Source organism: Tupaia chinensis, unplaced genomic scaffold, assembly GCF_000334495.1.
Source record: "Tupaia chinensis unplaced genomic scaffold, TupChi_1.0 Scaffold000012_1, whole genome shotgun sequence".
In the NCBI taxonomy this organism is placed as follows: Eukaryota; Metazoa; Chordata; class Mammalia; order Scandentia; family Tupaiidae; genus Tupaia; species Tupaia belangeri.
The window spans coordinates 3,894,482-3,908,608 of NW_006159442.1; the positions used below are offsets into that span (position 1 = coordinate 3,894,482).

At 40.9% G+C, this 14,127-nt stretch overlaps 1 pseudogene; it reads left to right on the plus strand.

The window, feature by feature from the left end:
* The first annotated feature begins 6,882 nt into the window (after positions 1-6,882).
* LOC102495898 (ADP-ribosylation factor-like protein 4A) lies at positions 6,883-7,691 on the plus strand (annotated as a pseudogene).
* Positions 7,692-14,127: the final 6,436 nt, after the last annotated feature.

Below are 14,127 nucleotides of genomic sequence, written 5' to 3' on the forward strand. Positions count from 1 at the left end.
TCCTGTCACAGACCTTGTGGCTTGAAAAACAGACCAAGTGCACGTGCACTTATGCTCAAAATCCTGTCACTGTGTGACGGTCCCCGTGGGGGTGCTTTCTCAATTTCCTACTCTCTGTCTCTCTGGCAAGTGCACATGTCCTCTGGGAAAATGTTTTTAAAGTACAATAATGCCAAGGCCATACCCCAGGCTAGTTTAAGTCTGACTCTGGGGCAGGACCCAGGCATTGTGTGCAAAGACAGGTGAGAAGCACTGCTCTAATCCTTCCCACCTTCATGCCACTCAGAGCTTATTCCTAGACTTCAAGTTTTTGAGAACATGGCCATTAGGTTCCATAGGGAGGAGTATTGTATTGTTTGTCATGACAGAGGGTAATGCTACCACCCACTGACAGCTGTCATTTATTGATCAGTTATATGTTAGACACTCTGCTACGTCTCTGTATGTTATCTTTACATTTTTACTATGTCTTTATGTATATTATATTTACTTTTTGTACTTTACTGTATTTTACTATGTTTAATCTTAACTGTGAAATGGGTGTTGTTACCATTTCACAGAGAGAAAAAGGGAATGTTAATGAGGGTAGGTGATGTGATCAAAATCACATACTCAGTAAATGAGGGGAGGCAGTTGTTAATAATATTGATCACATGTTAGTTAGATGAGGAACAAAGAAAGGGAAAACTGTTAAAAAATAGTTTAACTGTGTACTAATTACAATCAATTATACCAACAGTTTACCATTTGTGCCTAATTACAATATAGCAACAATAATGATTATGATTATAAATACCATTAAACAGGTATCATATTAACTTGGGCGAATTTCTTTTGATTACAGAACAGCTTAAATCTTTATTATAAATAGGTATAGAATGAACAACTAATGATCATAGCTAATATTTTATTGAGTGTTTACTATAGACTAGGCATCACAGTAAGTACTTATTGTGCTTTTAATTTAACTTTACAAAAGAACAAAACTGGGCGAGAAGGTGGCGTGGAGAGTAAGGCTCTGGATCCCCCATGGCCAGCTCCCTGGTTTGAGTCCCAGGCCCAGCAGCTTGAAAATTGCACTTGACGTGTGTGCATGTGTGCTCAAAATCCTGAGAGGAGAATGGAGGAGAAAGGATTGCAGTGTGGCCATCCCTCCTGGGAGGGTGATTTCTTACTTTCCCTCTTTCTGTCTCTCCTTGTCTCTCTGTTAAGTGTGTTAAGTGCACATGCCCTGTGACAACTCCCTCTCAAAAAAAAAAAAAAAAAAAAAAAAAACAAAAAAAAAACAAAAACCTCAATTGAAAAATGGGCAGGGCTTGGGAACCAGCAGTGAGCATAATGGCTGTCACTGGACTCCCACATAGTCGACCGCAGTTCGCGTCCCGGATCCGGTGGCTTAGAACTCACGCCGGGCACGTGTGCGTGCGTGCCCAAGATCCCGAGAGGAGAATGGAGGGGAACGGATTGTGGCGTGACCATTCCCCCTGGGGGGTGATTTCTCGCTTTCTGTCTCTATGTCTCTCTCTGTCTGAACCTGTGGTCTGGTAATTGAAGCAACTGGATCCCATATTGCCTACTGTGCAGTTAGAGTCCCAGAGCTGGTGACTTGAGAAACACACTGGGTGCATATGTGTGTGTGCCCATAATCGTGAAAGGAGAGAGATGAAGGAGAAGGGGTTATGGGGTGAAGATGGAGGAAATAGGATTATGGTGTGATTGCTGTCTTAGTCTCTCTCTCGCTCGCTCAATCTAGCTCTAGCTCTCATTCTCGTTCTCACTCAGTCCCTGGCAAGTGTACATGCCTTCTTGCAAATTTTAAAGTAAAATAAATATGGGCGGGCCCAGAAGGTGGAGTGGTGTTTAAGGTGCTGGACTCCCACCTGGCTGACCACAGTTTAAGCCAGGGACCTGGCAGTTTAAAAATCACACCAGGTGCGTGTGTGTGCATACCCAAAGACCCAGGAAGAGAATGGAGGAGAAGGGATTGGGGTGTGGCCATACCCCCTGCAGTGTGGTTTCTCACTTTCTCTCTCTCTTTTTCTCTCTGGTAACTGCACACGATCTATGGCAAAAATCTGAAAAATATATAATAAAATTAAAATGGACAGAGGACCTAAATAGACATTTCTCAATAAAAGATATAAATGGCAAAAAACAATTTTTTAAATGCTTATTATCACTAATCATCAGGGAATACAAATTAAACCACAATGAGACATGACTTCATATTTGTTAGACAAACTATAGTCAACAAGATGAAAGTCTTGTTGAGTGTACACTCTTGGCAGAGTACAAATTAATACAGTCATTATGAAAAACAGTAGGGACATTGCTTAAATTACTAAAAATAAGATTGCCATATGACTCAGCAATAACACTTTTAGGTATATATCCAAAGGAAGTGAAAGCAGTATACCAAAGAGATATCTGTGCTCTCATATTTATTGCAGCATTATTCACAATAGTTAAGATATGGATTCAACCTAGGTATTTATCATCAAATGAATGGGTCAAGAAAATGTGACATATGGGGCCAGCAGATGATGTGGAGGTTAAGGAACTGGATCCCACATGGCTGACTGCACAGTTTGAGTCCCAGACTCAGTGGCTTGGAAGTCACACCACACACATATGCATGTGTGCCTAAGATCCCAAGAGGAGAATGGAGGAGAAAGGACTGAGGCATGGCCATCCTCTTGGGAGGTGATTCGTTACTTTTCTCTCCCTCTCTCTCTGGCCAGCACACATGTCCTTTAGCAAAGAAAGAGAAAAAGAAGATGTATTGCAACATGGCCTTTCCCCTGAGGATGCTTCTCACTTTCTCTCTTTCTGGTGGGAGCACATGCCCTATAGCAAATTTTTTAAAAGGGGAGAAAATTATTGCTTTAGAGAAAATTCATGAAATTAATAACTATGCAATAAATTTTTAAGAAACTATCCTTTCTCTCTCATAATACACACAGATGTCTTTAAAAATATCACAGAAAATACATACTAAAAGAACAAGTAGATTTCAATTTTTTACACCAAAATAAACTCATACTTTAATTCCATTTTTCTAAAAACTCTTTGAAGTCTTCTCATATATAAGCATTCAGACCCAACAAGAAAAAGTAAATAAGTTTTCTACTTTCCAACTATTTGTTTATATAAGTTGAGATTCTTTTTTTTTGGAGAGGTTTTTGTCATAGGGCGCTTACGCTCACCATAAAGACAGAGAGAGACAGAAAGTGAGAAATCACCCCCCAGGCCACGCCACAGTCCCTTCTCCTCTATTCTCCTCTCAGGATCTTGGGCACTCACGCACAAGCGCCCGGTGTGAGTTTAAGTCACCAGATCCAGGACTCAAACTGCGGTTGACTACATGGGAGTCCAGTGACATAGCCATTACCCTAACTGCTGGTTCCTAAGTTGCGATTCTTGATGTTGGTTAAATTTAAAATAGACCACAAAATGGAATCATATCTTGATGAGGACCTTGTCTTTTGGTCTTTAATTAACAATATTAAATTGAATATACTTTTGCTACTGGCTGATTATACATATTTTCTCTTCAGTGGGGCTCAGGTAATGTATCTAGAACTTTCATAGTGAAGGCAACCTCATAGACAGTGAAGAGAAAGAGTTTCAGGCTCTATGGGCCTGTAGGGCAAGAATAGGTTGCCTGCTCTTTCTCAAAGCATCTGCTTCTAAATTCCTTGCCCAGTTCTCATGTAAATGTTGCAAAGGACAGCTTCTTACTGGATATTTGAAGTCAGGAAGACTTGACATGCTCACACGAATTAGCTTTCTCCATCCCCAAAGGAGTTCTTGGTTTCTCGAACGTCAGGCTCTTTCCAGAACCCTATTCTCTGATCCTCATACCCAGACTTTTTATCCACTACCTAGTGCCTGTCTAGCCTTGGATGGGAAGACCAGCACTGGTCTTTGGAAAAAGCTCCCAAAGAGTCTACAGCCGCCCCTCCACCCAGTCACTGGAAGGTCTGCAGATCCCAGCAGTTGGGAGTGAGAGAGTGAATGGAGAGCCATTCTTTAATGATCATTTGGCGTTTCATTCAAAGAATCATATCTATTATGTGCTAGGTTCTAGGAATAAAAGTGAATAAGACAAGCTACTTGACTATAATATAATGTTATAAAGGTATACAAACACATGGCAGTATATAATAAAACATGTAGAAGCTGGTTTGAGAAGAGGAGGTGATGTTTGGATGGTGCGTAAGTTTCTTAGGTCTGTTTTAACAAAGTGGCATCAACTGCATGGCTTAAAACAACATAAATTCATTCTCTCACAGTTCTGGAGACTAGAAGACAGAAATCAAGTTGTCAATAGGGCTCCCTCTGGGACATGAGGTAGAATCCTTTCTGCTTCTTCCTTGCTTCTGGAGACAACTATCAGTCTTTGACATTCCTTGAATGAATAAAATTAAATTAAAAACAATGACAACAAAAAAGCTCGTGTCAGGCACATGTGCACACGTGCCCAAGATCCTGAGAGGAGAATGGAGGAAAAAGAATTGTGGTGTGGCCATCTCCCAGGGGGACGATTTCTCACTTTCTGTCTCTCTGTCATTCTCTGTCTCTCTGGAGAGCACACATGCCCTAGGGCAAAAATCTCTCTTAAAAACAAAAACAAAATGGCCACACACTGAAATGTTTATTTTTCTCATATTAGACCTGTCCTCTATATACCCTCATCCCCTACCAAACACATAGTATGGAAACCTGACTCTTCAAGTATTTTTAACCCATCAGCGGCCACATCAGACATCAACAGGTATCTCACAAGATTCTCCCCATTTCAGATTGGAATCTACACAGGAATATGGGTGGGCTTTTTTGTTTCTCTTTTTGTTTGGTTTGATTGTTTGCCCTGCTTGAATCTTTAGGGTATAATCAAGAGCCTTTAGCCCAAAGGTTATCTTCACTAGTCCACTAGATGTCACTCTCATCTAAATTAACATTCCATGTTTTAAATACAAGCTCCACAGGTATAACATTGGGCGCTGAAGGGTAACCTGGTAAATTCCAAAGAGCAAAATATTCATCAGTGTTAGACACACATACATTCTGGTGGTAAGGAACAGTCAGAATTCCAACAGTCTGACAAGAGGAAAGACTCCAAACAATGAAAGAATTCTGTGGGGTGAACTCCAAAGTTATCATCCAATTTGTGAGGAAAAGTTCCTGAATGAAGTGAGGGAGCAAGACAAGCAAAGATCCTGGAAGAACAGCATGCCAGGAAGTGATAATGGCCGGTTCAAAGGGCCTGAGGCAGAGTGAGCCAGGAGTGAGTGGAGAGGTAGCTGCAAACACAGACCTTCCAGGGTCTCCTAGAGCTTGGTAAATCTGTAATTTTTGTTCTGAATAAAATGGTGAACCATTGGAAGCGTCCATGATTTCTGACTTTGCATAGGTGAGCCCTCGACATCTACTTGGACCTGATCAAATTGAAACCCCAGACAAACCCAAGTTGAGGAACTTTCTATAAAATAAATGGCCAGTATTCTTAAAATGTCAATGTCATAAAAGACAAAGTTTCCCAGAAAAGATGACTAAATGACAGTTAAATACATTTCTGATCTTGGACTGGATGCTGGACTGAAGGAAAAATAATGTTTTAAAAGGCACTATTAGAAGAATGAATAATATTCGGGACCGCAGTTGGCATAATGGCTATGTTGCTGGACTCCCATGTGGTCCACCAAGTCCCGGACTCGGTGACTTAAACTTATACCAGGCGCGTGTGTGTGTGTGCCCAAGATCCCGAGAGGAGAATGGAGGAGAAGGAATTGCAGGGTGGCCGTCCCCCCTAGGGGGTGACTTCTCACTCTCTCTCTGTCTCTCTCTGTCTTTCTGGCCAGTGCACGCACCCTATAGCAAAAACCTCTCAAAAAAAAGAATAATATTGAAATAAAGACTTTAGATAAAATTTTGGTATGGTAGATGCAAAAAAGAATGATAACTTTCCTCCACAATATAAGGGTCACAGCTGACACTCCTATAATGAAAGACAAGTTACTGAAAGAGGAAGAGCATAACACATTTATTGAATCAAAGCTTTATGTGAATTGGGATATTTCAGAAATGAAGACTCAATGACACTAGAAAAACGGTCTCTCTCTCTTTTTCTTTTAAAGAATTATTTAACTTTATTTATTCATTTGTTCATTTTAATTTAACCAGAGAGAGACAGAGAGAGAGGGAGAGAAAAAGTGAGAAAGCAAGCCACCAGGTCTAGGACTTGAACCATGGTCAGCCATGTGGGAATGTCCAGCACCTCAACCACCACACCACTTGCTGGTCCTCCCAAACTCTGTTTTTAATGCTTAGATTTGCTAAAGAATGGGCTGCTGTTTAGGAAAGTGATTGTATATTATGACCCAACTGACCGAGGGAGAAAACCTAGCGAGGGTTGTCTGCTCTTATTGGCCTCTCCATGTGGCATTCCTTGCCTTCGGCTACAGGTCAGGACCCCTCCAGAACAAGGGTCTTATGACCCACTATCAGACAAGGTATGCCAGAAAATTTCTTTATAGCCAGGTCCTACACAGGAAAACAGGGCAAGTTAAGTTCTTGTTTTTATGGCTGTTTTGGGGGAAAGGAACTAGAGTTTTTGTGACCCCCTTGGGGAAGAGGAATTCTGGTTTCTGTTTTACTGCAGGAGAAAATGAGGGCAAGAGGGTGAGTCTGAGGCCAAGGTTCCTAGGTGCAGCAAGAGCCAGAACTGCATGGAGAGCATTGCTGAGCAGCCGTGGGGTGCTGCACCACTCGGGGACAAATGCCTGTCAATGTTTACTCATTAGGATCAAGACTTCAACCACCTAGAAAGAAAAGTTCCAAAGCAGTCAAAAGAAAGCATGTCTACGTGAGCCTCTGGCAATGGAGAATGGACTGTCAGACCAGGCTTCTATCCTGTCTAATCTGCCTGAAATCCTTCCACATTATTATTCTGGGTTTCAACTATGCTGGAAAGACAACTGTCTTATACAGACAGCAGTTCAATGAATTTATTACTGCTATACCTATCAAAGTATTTAACACTGAGAAAATTAAGATAACTTTGGGAAGTTCTTAAACAGTCGCTTTTCATTTCTGGGATGTAGGTGGTCAGGAGAAATTAAGGCCACTCTGGAAGTCATTTATCATATATACAGATGGCTATGTGCTTGTGGTGGACATTGATGATGTCAAAAGGATGGAAGAAGCCAAAACTGTACTTCATAAAATAACAAGGATATCAGAAAATTCAGGAGTCCCTGTACTTACAGTTGCTAACAAGCAAGACCTCATTGTCTCCCTCAAACTGTAAGAACTCGTCTCTCTCAGAAACTGAGAAATTGTTAGCAGTGAGTGAATCATGCTCAATTCCATGGCATCTGCAGCCTACCTGTGCAATCATGGGAGATGGACTCAAGGAAGGATTTGAGCAACCACATGATATGTCAATTAAAAAAGAAAAGTGGGGGCCAGCAGATGGTGTGGTGGTTAAGGGCGCTGGACTCCCAGATGACCGACTGCAGTTCAAGTCCTAGACTTGGCGGCTTGCTTTCTCATGTTTTCTCTTCTCTCTCTCCCCTGTCTGGTCAAATTAAAATAAATGAATAAGTAAATAAATAAATTTAAACAAAATAATTCTAAGAAAAAGAAGAAGAAGAAAAGTGTTGCAGAAATAGAAAAAGGAAAGATGAATATCAGTACCTTTTCTATGTAATAGAGTAGGTAATTTCTTGTCTGATTTTGACCAATGGAAGGTGTCCACAGCCTGGTTGACCTGTCCGCTCTCTGAATGCTATTAAAGCTTTGATTTGTTGAGCAGTCAGATGCCAAACTTGGTTGCCTTGTGGAAGGGGAATAAATGTGATGCTTCTTAAGGTGATCTCTTCTCCTTACCCCACAAATCTTTCGATACTACCATTTTGGGAAGCCAAGCAAAGATAGTAAATTGACCAGAAAACAACTGTGGAAATTTGACCTGAAATTAGTGAACAAAAACTTTGAAGAGTGTCTGCCTAATGTTTTGTGCTTTTATCTTATTGGAATAGCCTGTATGCAACTTGTATGTTAAGATAAAATGCTAATAAGATGGAATTGTTAAGGTAGATAGTGTATGTGCAGTCATAGTGATCACATCAGTAGAACCTTTTATTTGTGTGTGTGTATAAAGGATGAGGAGGAAGTCTGTGCTGTAAGTTTAGGTCAAACAATTTAATGTTGTATTTTAATTCTGAACAATGTTTAAGTTGGTCTAACTTTAATACAAATTAGGTAGTTGGGGGTATATTTAAGTACTGGGTTAGTTTCCCTGACAAATAATATTTTGGTGTGTTCTCTTACTTCTTAGGAATAGCCTTGCACATTTTTTGCATAGCTTTAAAACAACTTTTTCAGGATTTAAGGCTATTATAGAAATAGTTTGTTGTCAGTAGTGCCTTCACTGAAGAACCTAAAATTAAATAATTAAACTATTATAGTAAGACAAGCATGTACAGTAATCCTAAATGCATATGCCTGGATGCATACATGGATTTAGGAAGAAAGCAATAGATGAATTCAGACAAGAGGATGTAATTACAATACATGGTCTCTAAAATATCCCAGTTATTACATATTTGTTATATTAATCTTCACTGGTTGAAAACAGATGTGATTTTTCATATATTTTTGTACTGTTTTGGGAAGAGCAAAAGCTTTAAAAACACTTACTGTGCCATGGGATGAAAATGTAAAAGATATCCTCTATGTGTGTTCTGAGCTTTGATTTGTTTTCAAGCTGAGCCGTGTTACACAGGCTGTCCCTTCTCAATACAGGGAGAAACACATGGCCCAGTATCACAGATAAGAATTGTGATTACAGAAAATGAAGGGGACAGTAGCAAGGCTGTTTTAAGAAAATTCATTGGTGCTGTTTACATTGAAATTTTTTAAAAAGGCAACAATTCTATAAGCGGGGGAGAAAAAGGCAGCAGGGCAGAAGGACAGCTAGATATTGGTTCTGAGGTTGCTTCTGAGGCCTCCCAATATCTTTTATTTTGTTTTTTGTTTTTATTTATTTCTTAAGTCAGGGTCTACTGTGTTATGATCCTCCTGCTTCAGCTTCTCAGCTAGGACTACAGGCTTTCACCACCATACCTAACTCTTTTTTTTTTTAATAATTATTTATTTTATTTATTCATTCATTTATTTTTTAATTTGACCAGAGAGAGACAGAGGGCGAGAGTGAAAGAGAGAGGAAGTGATTCAGGACACCAGATTCAGGACTTGAACCCTGGTCAGCCATGTGGGAGTGTCCAGCACCTTAACCACCATGCCACCTGCTGGTCCCAACAGGATCTTGCTATTTACCCAGGCCAGCCTCAAGATTGCAATCTTCCTGCCTCAGCCTCTCAAGCTGCTGAAATTACAGGTATGCATGACCATGCCTGGCCTTTAGGTTGGAGCTGGAATTGAACTCTAGGCCATGTGGTCCCACTCTGCAGAACACTTAGCAGGACGTACCACTGCAGCTGGGCCCCACTGTCCTTTAGTTAGAAGTACTCAACGTGCCAAAGAACCACATTCCGGGATATCATTTTCTGGGTCCCAAGTCCTAAAACTGATAACTGCTGTGGATATATGTAGAAAATATATTATTTTTGGAGTCTATGCAATGAAGTTTTAAAGAATAAGGGAGTATGCCCTACAGTTTCTGAATACTGCTAGAGAGTGGAAAACTCACATACCGCTCCCGTCAGAAGCTGAGTATGTGGTGCATTTGACCATTGAACTACCACCCTCAAAGGGCCTAGATTCTGGATAAGAAGCTTATAAATATAAAATCCTAATCCTTACAACCCTAGTTATCCACGACAACACCAAATTTTTGTTACTTTGTTCACTTCATCCAGAAAGTAGTTTCTGATTTCCATAACTCTAGAGAAACTTCTAAAGAATACACAACTATCTGGGACCAGCAGTTGGTGTAATGGCTCTGTCTCTGGACCCCCATGTAGTTCACTGCGGTTTGAGTCCTGAACCAGAAACTTACACCAAGCACGTGTGCGTGTGTGCCTCAGATCCCAGGAGAAGAATGGAGGAGAAGGGATTGCAGTGTGACCATCCCCCTGGGTGGTGATTTCTCGCTTTCTGTCTCTTTGTCTTTCTGGTGAGCACACACATCCTATAGCAAAAAAACTCTCAAAAAAAAAAAAAAAAAAAAAGAAGGGATACACAGCTAACCACTGGGGAAGGCTTAGGTATCCACTTCTTATCTAGGTATGTCAGTCACCCTTTGATGCTGTGATAACTTTCCTCAAATACGGTAATGGTCTACACGTCTTCAGAACTGACATCTCTAAGAACATTAGCTTCCATACAAACAAAGTGCCCCTCGTGTAATCCTTGTACATAAAAAGCCTACTCAAAATGTAACGAGTGATTAAACTGGATAAGCAGGGGAATACATGGCATTTGGTTAGAGTTCACATTTGTCTGTTAAATAAGAGTGTTGGAAGACATGGGATATAACAAGTGAGAAAGATGGTTTGGGCTAAAATGGCTATTCTTCTACCTACTAGTCAACAAGCATTTTTATGAGCCCCTATTATAGCGAAGATAATATGATGGGTACTGTGGGCAATACAAAATTATTTTAAATGTGTCTGCCCCCAATTTTGTCTCTTTATTTTAGAGGAACTTTGTTTTGGGGGGGTCTTTTTTATTTTTTTGTTTTGTTTTGTTTTTTTGAGAGGTTTTTCTATAGGGCATGTATGCTCACCAGAAAGAGAGAAACAAAAGAGACGGAAAGTGAGAAATCATCCCCAGGGGGGATGGCCATGCCGCAATCCCTTCTCCTCCATTCTCCTCTCAGGATCTTGGACACACACGCACACGTGCCCGGCATGGGTTTAAGCCATCGGGTCCGAGACTCGAACTGCACTCGACTACATGCGAGTCCAGCGACATAGCCATTATGCTGTTGGTCCCTATTTTAGAGGAACTTTGTGAAGATCAGAGAAGCTCAAGCAAGTTACTGAGATTCAGTGTTATTTTATTTAAAAGTTAGTACTTTGGGGACCAGCTGGTGGAACAGTGGTAATGCAATGGACTTATCCCCCATGTGAAAGTTCCTGGGTTCATGTTCCGCAACCTCCCTATGCATGCTGGGCCTGGGTGTGACCGTGATTTGGGCCAGCTGGGGCTAGGGGTGGACTGTGATGTGAGGACCCTGTTGGGGTTGTCCCACACCCCTTTCTGTCTCTCTCATGAAATAAATAAAATTAAACTTTTTTTAAAAAAGTTTTAATGTTTTAAGAGATATAAGTGAGTGTGACCTTGATGAAACAGTAGCTCTGTAGACCAGGTCATGGGCTGTTAGCTTCCAAATGAAATAGCAAGGATAGCACCAATTATACACGATCCTTGCATTTTAAAAATTATGTGAAAAAACTGGAATAACTCCAGAAAAAGGTTATGGCACTGTGAAAGCAAGGCCGAGATTCTTACTGAGAGTAATCTAGAGTAATTGAGGTTCTATGACCTAGGGAATATACTTAATCATTTTCTTCATGTGCATAAAATAATGTTTAATGAGAATTATTATTACCTAGTTTCTCTCAGCTTCACTGAGATATAAACAGAAGAAACCGAGTTCAAAACTCAAAAGATTTTCAATTAAACATTTGAATTTGCTCAGAAATGAAAAAATCAAGCCCGGAGATGACCCAATGGGTTTCTGTGATCTCTATGTTCCTAGATGACCTTGGAGGGAATACACAACTCTCTGCTTGGGAGACTTAATTATCCACCTCTCAGCTGAATGGATGGCAGCCACCCGTTGATAATTACGATAATGTATGACAATGGAAGCCCAGTACCCACATCTCAGTTCCCCACTTGCCTAGATAGTGCCTGAGAGTCTCGCATTAGGCGTTCCTTTTGGGTAAGACATTCATGGTCTCAACTAACATGTAAACGTGATCTGACAGGGATGACACATTCCACTGTTACCAGCCACTAACATTTTATTTTCCTGAATTATCAAATTAGCAAATCACCTATCAGGGACCCTAAGTAAATAAGGGACAAAAGAGTTTTGACAGTGAAATAGGACCTGGGTAGAAGTTTTATGGGGATACAAAGCTGAAATGGGTTGGCATTATTAGTGACCTCAAGAACAGAAAGAGCATCGAGCATCTGGGTTTGGTTTCTCACATCATCTATTGTACTTTACATTATTCTCTCCTCCTCTTTTCTCCCTCTATCTTTTCCTACACTGCTCCTCCCTCCCAGTCTTCTCCTTCCTTTTTTCTTTCCTTCCTTCCTTCTTTCCTTCCTTCCTTCCTTCCTCCCTTCCTTCCTTCCTTCTGCAAGGATTTCCACAATTACCACTGGGCACTACCCTAGGTGCTAAGGGCACTATTCTGTGTTCTGAACATGCCTCCAACACATTTCACTTCCATTTAATTTATCAAAGGGGAATGCTCTTACTTGTATACCGCACAGAATTTAATTGGCTATTTCACCACCCTTTGTTCTCCAGGACTGCTGGTACCGGTGCAAGGAACACCTTATAGGAAAAGCCTACATCCCTGAGACCCAGCCAGAGCCATGGCATAGTCGTGGAGTGGTGCTCAGGCGCTGACCTTAGGGAGCCATGTGGTTCTGTCATGTAGACATTTGCTCTCCAGCCACCAGAGCCATGTGCGACTACTACCCACAGTAGTTCGGATAATTCACTCTGATGAGTCTGATTCACACTGTCATCATCTATAAACTTTTTATTTTTTTAAGTCTAGAGCATCTATTGTTCATTCTGTCAATTGGAAGGTGGGATTTGAGCATCTTTCTATTCTCTCCCAAATACTTGGCATATAACTAATTTGTGAGGCCACACAATGACAGTTGCTGCCTCCTCCGTGGCTTTCTCATTAAACAAGCAAGAAGAAAAGTTCCCTCTAGGTGGCTTTAACTCAGAAAGCTCAGTTTAACCATTGGATTTTGTACTTATTTTTTCCAAAATAAAGTTTAATGTAATATGAACCATGTTAAAATTGCCTTAGTAAGTATTAGAAATAGTTTGAGGGGCCAGCAAGTGGCATGGTGGTTAAGGAGCTGGACTCCCACATGGCCGGCCATGGTTCAAGTTCTGGACCTGATGGCTTGTTTTCTCAGTTTCCCTCTCTCTCCCTCTCTACCTATCTCTCTCTCTCTCTCTCTCTACTTCTCTAGTGAGCACAAGTGCTCTATAGCAAATTAAAATAATAATAATAAATAAAATAATTCTAAAAAGAAAAAATTTGAATTATATATAGCAAAATACAAAAGATTCAATACAATATTTATCAATTCAAACTTTTCTCTCCTAATCTCTATATTTACTACAAATTGTGTATTCCACAGACTTTTACTGAGTGCCTTCTCAGCACTGGCTTGGTGCTAGGCACCACCTGGCTTACAGTGTGAGGAAAATTACTGCCAAGGCCTATCTTTTCTCCATCTACACTTCTTACCTAAAATGAAACCATTTATCTTGAGATAAATGGATTGTCTTTTTTTTTTTTTTTTCCTAGAGGGTGCATGTGCTCACCAGAGAGAGGGAAAGAAAGTGAGAAATCACTGCCCAGGGGACATGGTCATCATGATTCCTTCTCCTTCCGCTCTATGTCCTGTCAGGATTTGGGGCACACATGCACACATGCCTCACGTGTTTTTTAAGCCACCATGTCCAGTACTCCAGCAGCAGTCACCCATGTGCATCCAGTCGTCTTTACCACCATAAAATGAGTTATGTTCTAAGGATTGAGTTTTAAAGTTGATTATTGGGAACCCACAGGTTGATTTCCCCTGGGAAGAGTGTCAAGGGGCAATGGGATTCCAGTACTGCCTACAAATGTAATGGTAAATCTGCCTCAAGGACGATTGTGAGGAATCTGCCTCTACTCCCTCTAACTACAATCAAAACATCAGATTAAGGGACAACGAGCACCTCAGGATAAAGGGAACACAGCTGCCCCGAGAGCTCTGTACAAGGGTGGAGAGGCCAGAACACAACACACAGTTTTGCAGCCTCTGCTGGCATAGGAGAAGGCATCTCTCAAAACAAACAGGCCTCAGATGTTCCCAGTTGTGGATCAAAAGGCTGCTGAA